At 39.8% G+C, this 12,650-nt stretch overlaps 1 protein-coding gene across 9 annotated transcripts in view; it reads left to right on the top strand.

Annotated features, from left to right (window-relative positions):
• Window positions 1-12,650, top strand: part of DNAH14 (dynein axonemal heavy chain 14) — a 348,451-nt gene that overhangs the window by 208,951 nt on the left and 126,850 nt on the right. The gene's annotated exons all lie outside the window — the stretch shown is intronic.

Below are 12,650 nucleotides of genomic sequence, written 5' to 3'. Positions count from 1 at the left end.
AAAACTATTTCATGAAGTCTTAGATTTCTTTATTATGGATGTTTTTTGAGTCTGTTCTAACAAATGGAATCTGTCGTAATTTTCTGAAATGGTAAGCCTTCCCAACTAGCAGTCACTAATTAAAGGAACTTGGAATGGATGAAGAGATCCTGGGTGCAGTTACCAAAAAGACAAAACAGTGAACCATGAATGTATTTAGAAGGACTTTGTTAAAGATGAGAGCCAAAAAATATTTACCAAAAGTATAGATTTGAGCAGTTTGTGTGATGTAACTCTTAAAATATCCTTTTGAAATTATTTGTAAATGTTCTATTTAAGTTATCTTTGACCACAGAGTTTTGTGTTATTTCCTATGGAAATTATTTTTTTTAAGATTTTATTTATTTGAGAGGGAGCATGAACAGGGGGGAGAGGGAGAGGGGGAAGCAGACTCCCCGCTGAGCAGGGAGCCCAATGCGGGGCTCGATCTCAGAACCCTGGGATCATGACCTGAACTGAAGGCAGGTGCTTCACGCAATGAGCTACCCAGACTCCCAGAAATTAACTTTTTTTTAAGATTTTATTTATTTATTTGACAGATCACAAGTAGGCAGAGAAGCAGGCAGAGAGAGACAGGGAAGCAGGCTCCGCGTTGAGCAGAGAGCCTGATGTGGGGCTTGATCTCAGGACCCTGAGATCATGACCTGAGCTGAAGGCAGAGGATCAACCCACTGAACTACCCGGGTGCCCCAAAATTAACTTTTAATATCAAAATGCACTGCATGTTATTTGTTGTTGACTTAGTGAGTCAACTGGATGTTGCTAATTCCTAAGATAAATAAACTGCTCTGATTTATTTGTCAGGCAGAAAATACCTCAAATTCTATTATTTCTTCTCCATGTGAACCTAAAGACAACTCAGTAAATTATACCTTATGTTAGAAGGTTTATCTTAAAACGATGAGTATGGAATTTTGTTTTGTCATCTGAAGTATGCGTAGAAAAGCTAGTTTGGGGTGGGTGTAGGAATGGAAGGAGGGGCGGGTGGCAGCAGTTGTAAAAAGGACAAAACCCTCAGAATGGAAGAGAAAAGGGAAAAAAAGGAGTCCCGAAACTTCCCACTTGTAGTCACTCTGAACAAAATTGTAAAACACAAAACAATTAATACTAAGAAAGTATACCTACTGGTTTACTATCACTTATCATAATATGAATTCATTCCAGATGAAATTATTATAGCCTAACAGATACCTGTAACACAGGTGTCCGTTAGGCTATAATAATTTCATCTGGAATGAACTAACATTTATTAATATGTTAGGGTTCTTTTTTGAAAGATAAATAAGGAAATGGCATCTATTTTTAAACAAATAAGCATATATGAAGCAAAAAAAAAAAAAAGTAGAAATAAAAATAGAACATAAGGCTATGAAAAAGGACCAAATAGAACTTCTATCATCATTCAAGTGAAAGAGTCAGTAGTCCAGATGAGCTCTTCTCTTGGCACCATCAGAGAAAGAATTAGTTAATTGAGGGGTGGCTGGGTGACTCAGTCAGTTAAGTGTCTGCCTTCAGCTCAGTTCATGATCCCAGGGTCCTGGGATTTAGCCCCACATCAGGCTCCCTGCTCAGCAGCAGCCTGCTTCTCCCTCTCCCTCTGCCCCTCTCCCATGTTGTCTCTCTCAAATAAATAAACAAAATCTTTTTTAAAAAATAGGTAAACTGAAACCTAGAAAAAAAGTCTTCAAGTTTTCTTTGTATTGATTTGGCATGTTTCTTATTCAGCTTAGTCGTATACATTTCATCCTTCTTTCTGTGGTTTTGAACTGCCATTATTAATGGTACCATTACAAAAGCTTCCCCATTAAGTATGGTCTTGGTTTTGTTATTGCTGCTGAGCTCTTATGTTTCATTTCTGGAAGGTCTGTTTGGTTCCTTTTCAAATAGGCTATGTCACTTCTTTTATAATTTCTTGTTCTTGTTCTGTACTTTCAAGCTTACTTTCATTTAAACATAGTAAGCATGGCTGTCTTAAAATATGCACCTGATAATTCTAGTCATTTGAGTCTTATTAATCAGGGGCTGTTACCTGGTTTCTGCTAATTACCTTTAACTGGCTATTAAATCTGCACAAATTATCTGTATGGTTGAGGATAATAGTCCCATTCTATAGAAGGCATATCCACTGCATCCATCATAGATAGATATTAGATCAGGCGAGAACATCAATGGACATTAAACTTAAGGCAGAATTTGATGAGGAGCAGGCTATTGCCTGATCTGACACTGTTTCCTCACAAACTAGTTCTTAGTTGCAAGAGATAAAACAGCAGAGAAAGAAAGCAAAGGACAAGTGTTAGAGTGAGTCCTCTTGCTGGATGATGATAAGGTAGACTAATGGCTTCCAGAGAGCCCCACATCCCATTTCTTGGGTCCTGTGGATGGGCTAACTCATTGCACAGCAGAGTTTGAGGGTGTGACTAGGTTAAGATCCTTGAGATTATCCTGGATCATGATTCCTTAATTGTGGAGAAGGAGGCAGGAGAGGCACAGGAGGCATGAGGGGGGATGCAGAGGTTGAAGTGATGCAGTCGTGCAGTTGCTGGCTTTGAAGGTGGAGGAAGAGGCCACGAGCCAAGGACTGCATGTGGCCACCCAAAGCTTGAAAGGGCAGAGAAAGGGATTTCCCTTGAGAGCCTCCAAAGGAATGCAGTCCTGCCAACACTTTGATTTTAGTCCAGTGAAAACAGGGTGGACCTGTGACCTCTAGAACTGTAAGGGAGAAATCTGTGTTGTTTTAAGATCCCTAAGTTGGTGGTAATTTGTTAAAACAGCAACGGGAAACTTACACAAAGACTTTGTCAGTCTGAACTCATGCTTTCTGTTCTTGATAGATGTGCAGACAGATGCAGAAATAAAACAGGTGTGTGTGCAAGTGTACAAAGACCTGTTTCTCAGCTCTTCACACACATCACCCTCCCCTTGGCATCACAGTCCCGTGCCAGAAGGGAAAGGGGATGGCTTGTGCATGAGCGAGTGGCTTCTCAGCTGGATGGGACTCTGCCACAGAGGCCCAGTTTTCTTTAGCCCCATAGAAAGTAGCGAACTGTGAGCTACCTGACAATAGGGAAGTGGAGGCTGGGAGAACAGCAGCCAGGGCTCAGAATGGGACACAAATCCTACTAGACTACTTTAGGACAAGAGGTCCACCCATGAGCTTCTGGGGACACCTTGCCCAAGGATCCCCTGAACTGGTCCATGGGCTTCCCCAACACTCCATTAGCTTTACCCATAAAAACCCTCTTCCAGGGGCAGGTGCCCTATGTGCATCCCAGAGGAGAGCAAAAGTGAGCCTTTTCAGATGGGTAGTAGAAAACGAGGCATACTGCAGGGTTGGGAGAAACCACACAAATACAGCATCCAACACTACCCAAGGGAAAGAAACAGGAAGGCTGTCAACACCCAGCCTGGCTTGTCAGAATGGAGAGAAGGCATATGTGCCTAAAAATTACCCAGTAGGAGAGAACAAGATGTGTGGGGTAAGCATAACCACAGAAAATATCAAGAAAGCCTCAGGATCCTTAACAAGTCAGAGGGAGTTACTTCTTTCCCGCAGTCAGTTAGTAAAAACTGGAGGAGACCATTTTTCCAATGTGGAGAGCATAATGAAGGACTTCAGGGAACAGGAAAAATTGAAGAAACATGACAACCAAAGGAGTACAATATTTCTCCAGTAACTGACCCCAAAGAAACAGAGATTTGTGGTTTGCCCAATTAAAAACTCAAAATATATGTTTTGAGGAAGTCTGATTAGCTAAAAGACAACACTGGAAGACAATTTGGTGAAATTGGGAAAACAATACTTGAAGAAAATGAGAAAGTAGCAGAGACAGGAATCAGAACAGAAGCAAACAGAAGTCGTGCAGCTGGAGAATACAGTGAATGGGATAGAACATCAACAGCAGACTGGATCAATCAGAGGAAAGAATCTCCAGGACAGAAACCAGGTCATTTGCAATTATCCACTCACAGGAGAACTAAGAAAAAAGAATGAAGAGAGCCTGTGAAATATGGGATATCATTTTTAAAAATCTACCCATTAAGGGAGTCCCAAAAGAAGAAGCAAGCAAGAAAGGGACAGAAAGCTTATTTAGAGAAATAATGGCGGAGAACTTACTAAATCTGGGGAAGGATTTACTTTTTAAATGAAGTTCAGACATCTCTCCAGTAATTTCAACCCAAAAATCTTCCCAAACACATAAACTATCTAAAAGAAAGAGAATTTGAACACAGGTAGAAGAAAAAATTGCCCACAAAAAGGACTACCATGAAGCTCAGCAAATTCCTCACCACAAAGCTTGCAGCCCAGGAGACAGTGGGATCATCTCTTCAAGGTGCTGAAAGAAAAAACTGCCAATCAGGAATACTTTACCCTGCAAAGTTGTCCTTCAAAAAATGAAGGAGAGGGGCGCCTGGGTGGCTCAGTGGATTAAAGCCTCTGCCTTTGACCCAGGTCATGATCCCAGGATCAAGCCCCACATCAGGCTCTCTGCTCAGCAGGGAGCCTGCTTCCCCCTCTCTCTCTGCCTGCCTCTCTGCCTACTTGTGATCTCTGTCTGTCAAATAAATAAATAAAATCTTTAAAAAAAAAAAAATGAAGGAGATGGGTGCCTGAGTGGCTCAGTCAGCTAAGCATCTGCCTTCTGCTCAGACCATGATCTCAGGGTCCTGGGCCAAGCCCCATATTAGGATCCCTGCTCAGTGGGGAGTCTGCTTCTCCTTCTGCCGCTGCCCTCCCCGCTCTTTCTCTTTCTCTGAAATAAATAGAATCTTTTTAAAAAAAAAAAAAAAAGGTGCGGGGCACCTGGGTGACTCAGTGGGTTAAAGCCTCTGCCTTCGGCTCAGGTCATGATCCCAGGGTCCTGCTCAGCAGGGAGCCTGCTTCACCCTCTCTCTGTCTCTGCCTGCTTCTCTGCCTACTTGTGATCTCTGTCTATCAAATAAATAAATAAAATATTTTTTAAAAAATAAAGGACAAAAAAATGACTTTCCCAAACAAAAGCTGAGGGGGTTCATCACCCTAAACCAACCCTATAAGAAATGCAAAAGGAGTCTTTCAAACTTAAGTGAAAATGTTAATTAGTAGCAGGAAAAAAATAATGAAATTATAAAGCACATTGGTAAAGGTAAGTATATAGTCAAACTCAGATGCTCTACTACTGTAATATGGTGGCATTTGAATCCCTTTAGTATAAAAATTGATACTCAAAAACATTAAAAATTCCTATAGCTGCTTAGATGTGTAATGGATACCCAATATAAAGAGAGAGTAATTGTGACATGGAAAATATAAAATGTGAGGGGAAGGCGAAAGAGTTTTTGCATGTGATTGAAATTGACTTGTTATCAGTTTAAAAGATGTTTTATGTCATGTATGTCATGTCAAGTGTCATGGTAACCACAAATGAAAAACCAACAGTACAGAAAAGATAAAGAAAAGGAAATTAATTAATGCATACCTCTAGGGAAAATCATCAGTTCACAAGGAAGACAGGAAGAGGGAACGAGGGAACCACAAAACAGTCAGGAAACAATCAAATGTTATTAGTCTTTGCTTTTCAAAATTATTTTATTTTTTTAGAGGATTTTATTTATTTATTTGACAAAGAGAGAGAGATCACAAGCAGGCAGAGAGGCAGGCAGAGAGAGAGGAAGAAGCAGGCTCCCCACCAAGCAGAGAAACCAATGTGGAGCTTGATCCCAGGACCCCAAGATCATGACCCAAGCTGAAGCAGAGGATTAACCTTCTGAGCCACACAAGCACCCCCTCAAAATTACTTTAAAAGTAAATAGATTAAAATTTACAATCAAAAGATATAGAATATATAAATGGATTTTTAAAACAAGCCAACTATGTATTGCCTACAAGAGATTCACTTCTGTTTCAAGGACACACAGACGCTCAAATTGCAGGGATGGGAAATGGTATTCCATGCAAGTGGAAAACTGGAAGAGAACAGGTGTAGCAGCTAAGCTATACTTCTATTGGACAACATAGGCTTTAAGTCAAAAACTGTTAACAACAGACAAGGTCATTATGTGATTGTAAAGGACTCAATTCATCAAGAAGATAGAACAACTATAAATGTATATGCACTCAACATCAGGGTACCTAAACTTATTAAGCAAATACTAACAGATCTGAAGAAATAGAGAACAGTATTGTAGGGGAATTTAATATCCTACTTTAAAGAGTGGGTAGATTGTTCAGAGAGAAAAATCAATAAGGAAATATTGGAATTGAGCTATAGTTTAGAGAAAATGGGCCTGACAGACATATACAGAGAATTCAGTCTGACAGCAGCAGACTGCACATTCTTCTCAAGCACACGTGGAAATATTCTCCAGCATAGACCATTATGTTTGGTCACAAAATAAGTCTTAACAAATTATTAAGATTGAAAATTATACTGAAGCTAGAAAATACCTTGATGAAAACTAGAAAATTAAAAATATGTAGAAATTAAATAGCACACTTCTGAAAAATCAATGAGAAGATTTTTTTAAATTTTTTAATTTGTCTTTAAAAAACAAAAATGGAAACAAAACATACCATAATTTATGGGTTTCAATAAAAATTTGTAGAAGGAATTTTATAACCATAAATGCCCACATGGCAATAAAAGAAAGATCTCAAATAATCTAACTTTACACTTCAAAGAAAAAGGGAAAAAAAAATAAGCCTAAAGTTAGTGAAAGGAAAGAAATAACAAAGATCAGAGTAGAAATAATTAAAAGAAGCCAGAAAAACAAAGAAAAGGTAAACAAAATTGACAAATCTTTACCTAGATTAAGGAAAAAAGAGAGAAGGCTCAAATAAAATGAGAAATCAAAGAGACATTGCAATAGATACCATAGAAATATGAAAGATAGTAACAGAGCTATATTGAGGAGGAGACAAGATGGCAGGAAAGTAGGAGAAGGCACGGTTTCAACCTGTACCCTAAAGTGAGCAGATTGCCTACCAAAAAACTCCGATCACCCATGAAATCAGCCTGAGATCAGAATTATACACGTCTGGATCTCTATGGGGACAGAAGACGCCAGTGGGCAGGTAAAGTGAAGTGGGAATGTCAGACTGATATGGGAAGATAAACAAAAGGGGGAGGGAGCCATCAGAGGCGACCCATTGGAAAGTAATACCCCAATATGAGAGTGCCCTGCGTCTGGGGACCAGCATTAACTTGGAGTCTGTTTGAAAGCACTCAAAAAGAGCAAAGGATTGCGGGGGGAAATTGTGGGAATTTGTGAATTTGGGAAATTGTGGGAATCGGGGCAGTTAGGGAGAGGGGCCTAAGTCCCCGGACCCAGGACAGCCACCCCTGGCGCTGAGCCAGAGAGAGTGCGGCGGAGAAACCAGGTCTTGTTCCCTGAGCTGCCAGCACACCTGAGAGCATGTGGAGTCTGGATCCTGTGAGGGGCTGGGAGCCTCGCCAGCCGGCAAAAGCACAGCCTTTTTGCAGTCCCCACACAAGTGCTGGGCCATGCTATCGTGCATGGGATCAGAGTCTGAGTCACGCTCTGCACCCTCCCCTGAGAGAGGTGCACGCAGGTGCCAGCCTGGAACGTAGGTTCTCAGACCCGGAAAGACCAGGCACTCCCAGCCTGGGCCAGCAGGAAAATCTCAGTGTGCAATCGCTGCTTGGAACCTCTCTGGCGGTCCACAGCTGCCCAGACAGCCGGCGCTGTCATGGTTTGGGGTACAAGCAGGAAGGAGTTCCTGTGTCCCCAGGGACCACGACTCAGAACGTGCTCTGCCAGCAGCCGAGGGGGAACTTATGTGCTCTGCAGCACCCAGAGGGGAACAGACTGAGGCTTCTCTCTGAGATGGAGGTCTGGGTGCAGTTTGCTTTCCTCTAAACCTCCAAAAACCATCAAAAGCTGTCAAGGCGAGAGAAAAACAAACATACATAAAAACTTCCAGAGAACAAAAGCCTGAAAAAAAGTTTCCTCTGAGCCCACCCCCTTGAGGGGGCTGAGAAGACTCAACTCAGGGAACATTGCCTGAAAACCCACGTGGCAGGCCCCTCCCCAAGAAAACCAACCAGGAAGAAAAATAAAAAGAAAAAAAAGATGACAAGAGAACAACCAGCACTTCTTCATAGATACAACTTTTATTTTTAATTTGTTCCCACTATTCTGGTTCATGTTTTTTTTTTATATATAGATAATTTTTTAACCTATTTACCATCACAGTGAGATGTCCAGTACATCAAATTCCATAATAATTTTTTAACCTGGACTTTTTGATACATACACCCGTGTTTTTCTTTTGCTTTTCTATTTTTTACTTTTTTTTAAATTTTAATTTAGTTTAGTTTATTCTTTTTTTATTTTTATTTTTTAACATTCATATAGAGTTAAACTTCAAGGTAATCTCCTTTCCCCAATCAATGCTAGCCCAATTAAAAATTTGTTTAAGCAATTTTTAATCCCCCTTTATCTTAGGAAAGTTGAGTCCTTTAACAAAGATATCAAGATACATCCAGGAAGAATCAAAATAACCTCCTCACCCACACTGAGAATTTATAACCACTCTCCCATCTTTTTCTTCTGCCAATGTTTCTGTGTATTTGTATTTGTCCTGATAGTATATAAATCTTATACTTGGGGTTCTTTTTTTTTTTTTTTTTTTTTGCTTTTATATATATACATATATTTTTTCCCTTGTCATATACTTTTATCAGTCTTTTTGTTTGTAAACATCATTAATCTTACCTTGGGGCCCATTTGGGCTGAGCCTTCTCTTTTTATCTTTCTTTTTTTCCTCTCTCTCTCTCTCTCTTTTTTTGTTTTTCCTTTTTTCTTTCTTTTTTCTCTCGTTTGGGTGGGGACTCCTGATTTCTCAGAAGCATTCCAGGGTGCATCTTGACTGCACCACGGTCAATACATCCAGCTACATCTGTTCAGCCATCGCTCACCAAAATGAGTAGGAGGAGGAATGCCCAACAAAAGAAAAATTCAGATGATGGGCCTTCTGCAACTGAGCTAATGGCTATCAACATAGACAATATGTTGGAAAGGGAATTCAGGCTAACAATTATCCAGGCAATAGCTAGGTTGGAGAAAGCCATGGATGACCAAACAGAATTGATTAGGGCAGAACTAAAAGCCACTAGAGATGTTGTTCACAATGTTAGGGCAGAACTGAAAGCCACCAGGGATGATTTTCACAATGCTCTCAATGAGTTCCAATCTATTCTAAATTCTCTAAAAGCTAGGGTAACTGAGACAGAAGATAGAATTAGTGATCTGGAGGACAAACAGATAGAGAGAAAGGACCAGGAGGAAGCCTGGAACAAACAGCTTAGAAGCCATGAAAACAGAATCAGGGAAATAAATGATGCCATGAAACGTTCCAACATCAGAATTATTGGAATCCCTGAAGGGGAGGAGAAAGAAAGAAGTCTAGAGGATATAGTGGGACAAGTTCTCCACGAAAATTTTCCCAATCTCCGAATGGAACCAGCATTCATGTACTAGAGGCAGAACGGTCTCCCCCCAAGATTATAGATTCTCAAAAGTCCTTGAGACACCTAATAGTAAGAATGAAGAATTATAATTGTAGGCAGGCCCTCTTGAAGGCAGCTAGGACAAAGAAGCTCCTTACATACAGAGGAAAGCCCATCAGAATAACATCAGACCTTTCCACAGAAACCTGGCAAGCCAGAAAGGGCTGTCAAGATATATTCAGGGCACTAAATAAGAAGAACATGCAGCCAAGAATACTTTATCCAGCAAGACTGACATTCAAAATGGATGGAGAGATAAAGAGTTTCCAAGACTGGCAAGGCTTAAAAGAGTATGTGACCACCAAGCCGACACTGCAGGAAATATTAAGGGGGGTTCTATAAAAGAGGAAAAGTCTTAAGAATATCATTGAACAGAAATATAGAGACAATCTACAGAAAAAAAGACTTCAAAGGTAACACAATGTCAATAAAAACGTATCTATCAATAATCACTCCCAATGTGAATGGCCTAAATGAGCCCATAAAATGACACAGGGTTGCAGATTGAATAAAGCAACAGGACCCATCCATATGTTGTCTACAAGAGACTCATTTGAACCTAAGGATACACCCAGACTGAAAGTGAAGGGATGGAGAAGCATTTTTCATGCCAATGGGCCTCAAAAGAAGGCCGGGGTAGCGATTCTCATATCAGATAAATTAGATTTTAAACTAAAGACTATAGTAAGTGATACAGAAGGATACTCCATAATTCTTAAAGCGACTATCCACCAAAATGATCTAACAATTGTAAATATCTATGTCCCCAATATGGGAGCAGCCAAGTACATAAGAAAACTGTTAATCAAGATAAAGAGTCATATTGATATGAATACATTAATAGTAGGAGAGCTTAACAGCCTCTCTCAGAAATAGACAGATCATCCAAGCAGAAAATCAATAAAGAAACAAGAGAATTGAATGACACATTGGATCAGATGGACCTCATAGATATATAACGAACATTCCACCCTAAAACAACAGGATACTCATTCTTCTCAAGTGCACATGGAACCTTCTCCAGAATAGGCCACATACTGGGTCACAAATCAGGGCTCAACTGATACCAAAAGACTGAGATTATTCCCTGCCTATTCTCAGATCACAATGCTTTGAAATTGGGGCTCAATCACAAGGAAAAGTTTGGAAGGAACTCAAACACCTGGAAGCTAAAAAACACCTGCTTAAGAATGCTTGGATCAACCAGGAGATCAAAGAAGAACTGAAACAATTCATGGAAACCAATGAGAATGAAGACACTTTGATTCAAAACCTATGGGATATAGCAAAGGCGGTCCTAAGGGGGAAATACATAGCCATCCAAGCCTCCCTCCAAAAAATTGAAAAATCCAGAATACACCAGCTGTCTCTACACATTAAAGAACTGGAGAATCAACAACAAATTAAACCAACTCCACACATAAGAAAGGAAATAATCAAGATTAGAGCAGAGATCAATGAGGTAGAAACTAGAAATACAGTAGAACGTATCAATGAAACTAGAAGCTGGTTTTTTGGAAGAATCAATAAGATCGATAAACCATTGGCCACACTAATCCAAAAGAAAAGAGAGAAAGTTCAAATTAATAAAATTATGAATGGAAAGGAAAGATCACAACTAACACCAAGGAAGTAGAAACAATCATCAGAAGTTATTATCAACAGTTATATGCTAATAAGCTAAGCAACCTAGATGAAATGGATGCATTCCTGGAAAACTATAAGCTCGCAAAATTGAACCAGGAAGAAATTGACAACCTGAATAGACCGATATCTAGTAACGAGATTGAAGCAGTGATCAAAAACCTCCCAAAAAACAAGAGCCCAGGACCTGATGGATTCCCTGGGGAATTCTACTAAACTTTCAAAGAAGAAATAACACCAATTCTCCTGAAGCTGTTTCAAAAAATTGAAGCAGAAGGAAAACTTCCAGACTCTTTTTATGAAGCCAGCATTACCCTGATCCCCAAACCAGGCAAAGACCACACCAAAAAGGAGAATTTCAGACCAATGTCACTGATGAATATGGATGCTAAAATTCTCAACAAGATCCTAGCAAACAGGATCCAACAGCACATTAAAAAGATTATCCACCATGACCAGGAGGGATTCATCCCTGGGTTACAAGGATGGGTCAACATTCGCAAATCAATCAATGTGATAGAACAAATCAGTAAGAGAAGAGAGAAGAACCACATGGTCCTCTCAATTGATGCAGAAAAAGCATTTGACAAAATCCAGCATCCGTTCCTGATTAAAACACTTCAAAGTATAGGGATAGAGGGAAAATTCTTGAACTTCATAAAATCTACCTATGAAAGACCCACAGCAAATATCATCCTCAATGGGAAAAAGCTTGCAGCCTTCTGTTGAGATCAGGAACACGACAAGGATGCCCACTCTCACCACTCTTGTTCAACATAGTACTAGAAGTCCTAGCAACAGCAATCAGAAAACAAAGAGAAATAAAAGGTATCCAAACTGGCAATGAAGAAGTCAAACTCTCTCTCTTCACAGATGACATGATTCTTTATATGGAAAACCCAAAAGACTCCACCCCCAAACTACTAGAACTCATACAGCAATTCAGTAACATGGCAGGATACAAAGTCAATGTACAGAAACCAGTGGCTTTCTTATACACTAACAATGAAAATACAGAAAGGGAAATTAGAGAATTGATTCCATTTACTATAGTACCCAGAACCATAAGATACCTGGGAATAAACCTAACCAAAGAGGTAAAGGATTTGTACTCGAGGAACTACAGAACACTCATGAAAGTAATTGAAGAAGACACAAAAAGATGGAAGACCATTCCATTCCATGCTCTTGGATTGGAAGAACAAATATTGTTAAAATGTCTATACTCCCTAGAGCAATCTATACTTTTCATGCCATTCTGATCAAAATTCCACTGGTATTTTTCAAAGAGCTGGAGCAAATAATCCTGAAATTTGTATGGAATCAGAAGAGACCCCAAATTGCTAAGGAAATGTTGAAAAAGAAAAACAAAACTGGGGGCATCATGTTACCTGATTTCAAGCTTTACTACAAAGCTGTGATCATCAAGACAGCATGGTACTGGCATAAAAACAG

The sequence above is a fragment of the Mustela nivalis genome, assembly GCF_964662115.1.
Source record: "Mustela nivalis genome assembly, chromosome: 16".
NCBI lineage: Eukaryota > Metazoa > Chordata > Mammalia > Carnivora > Mustelidae > Mustela > Mustela nivalis.
Note: the sequence above shows the minus strand (reverse complement) of the source record. Positions and strands in the feature narration are given on the sequence as shown.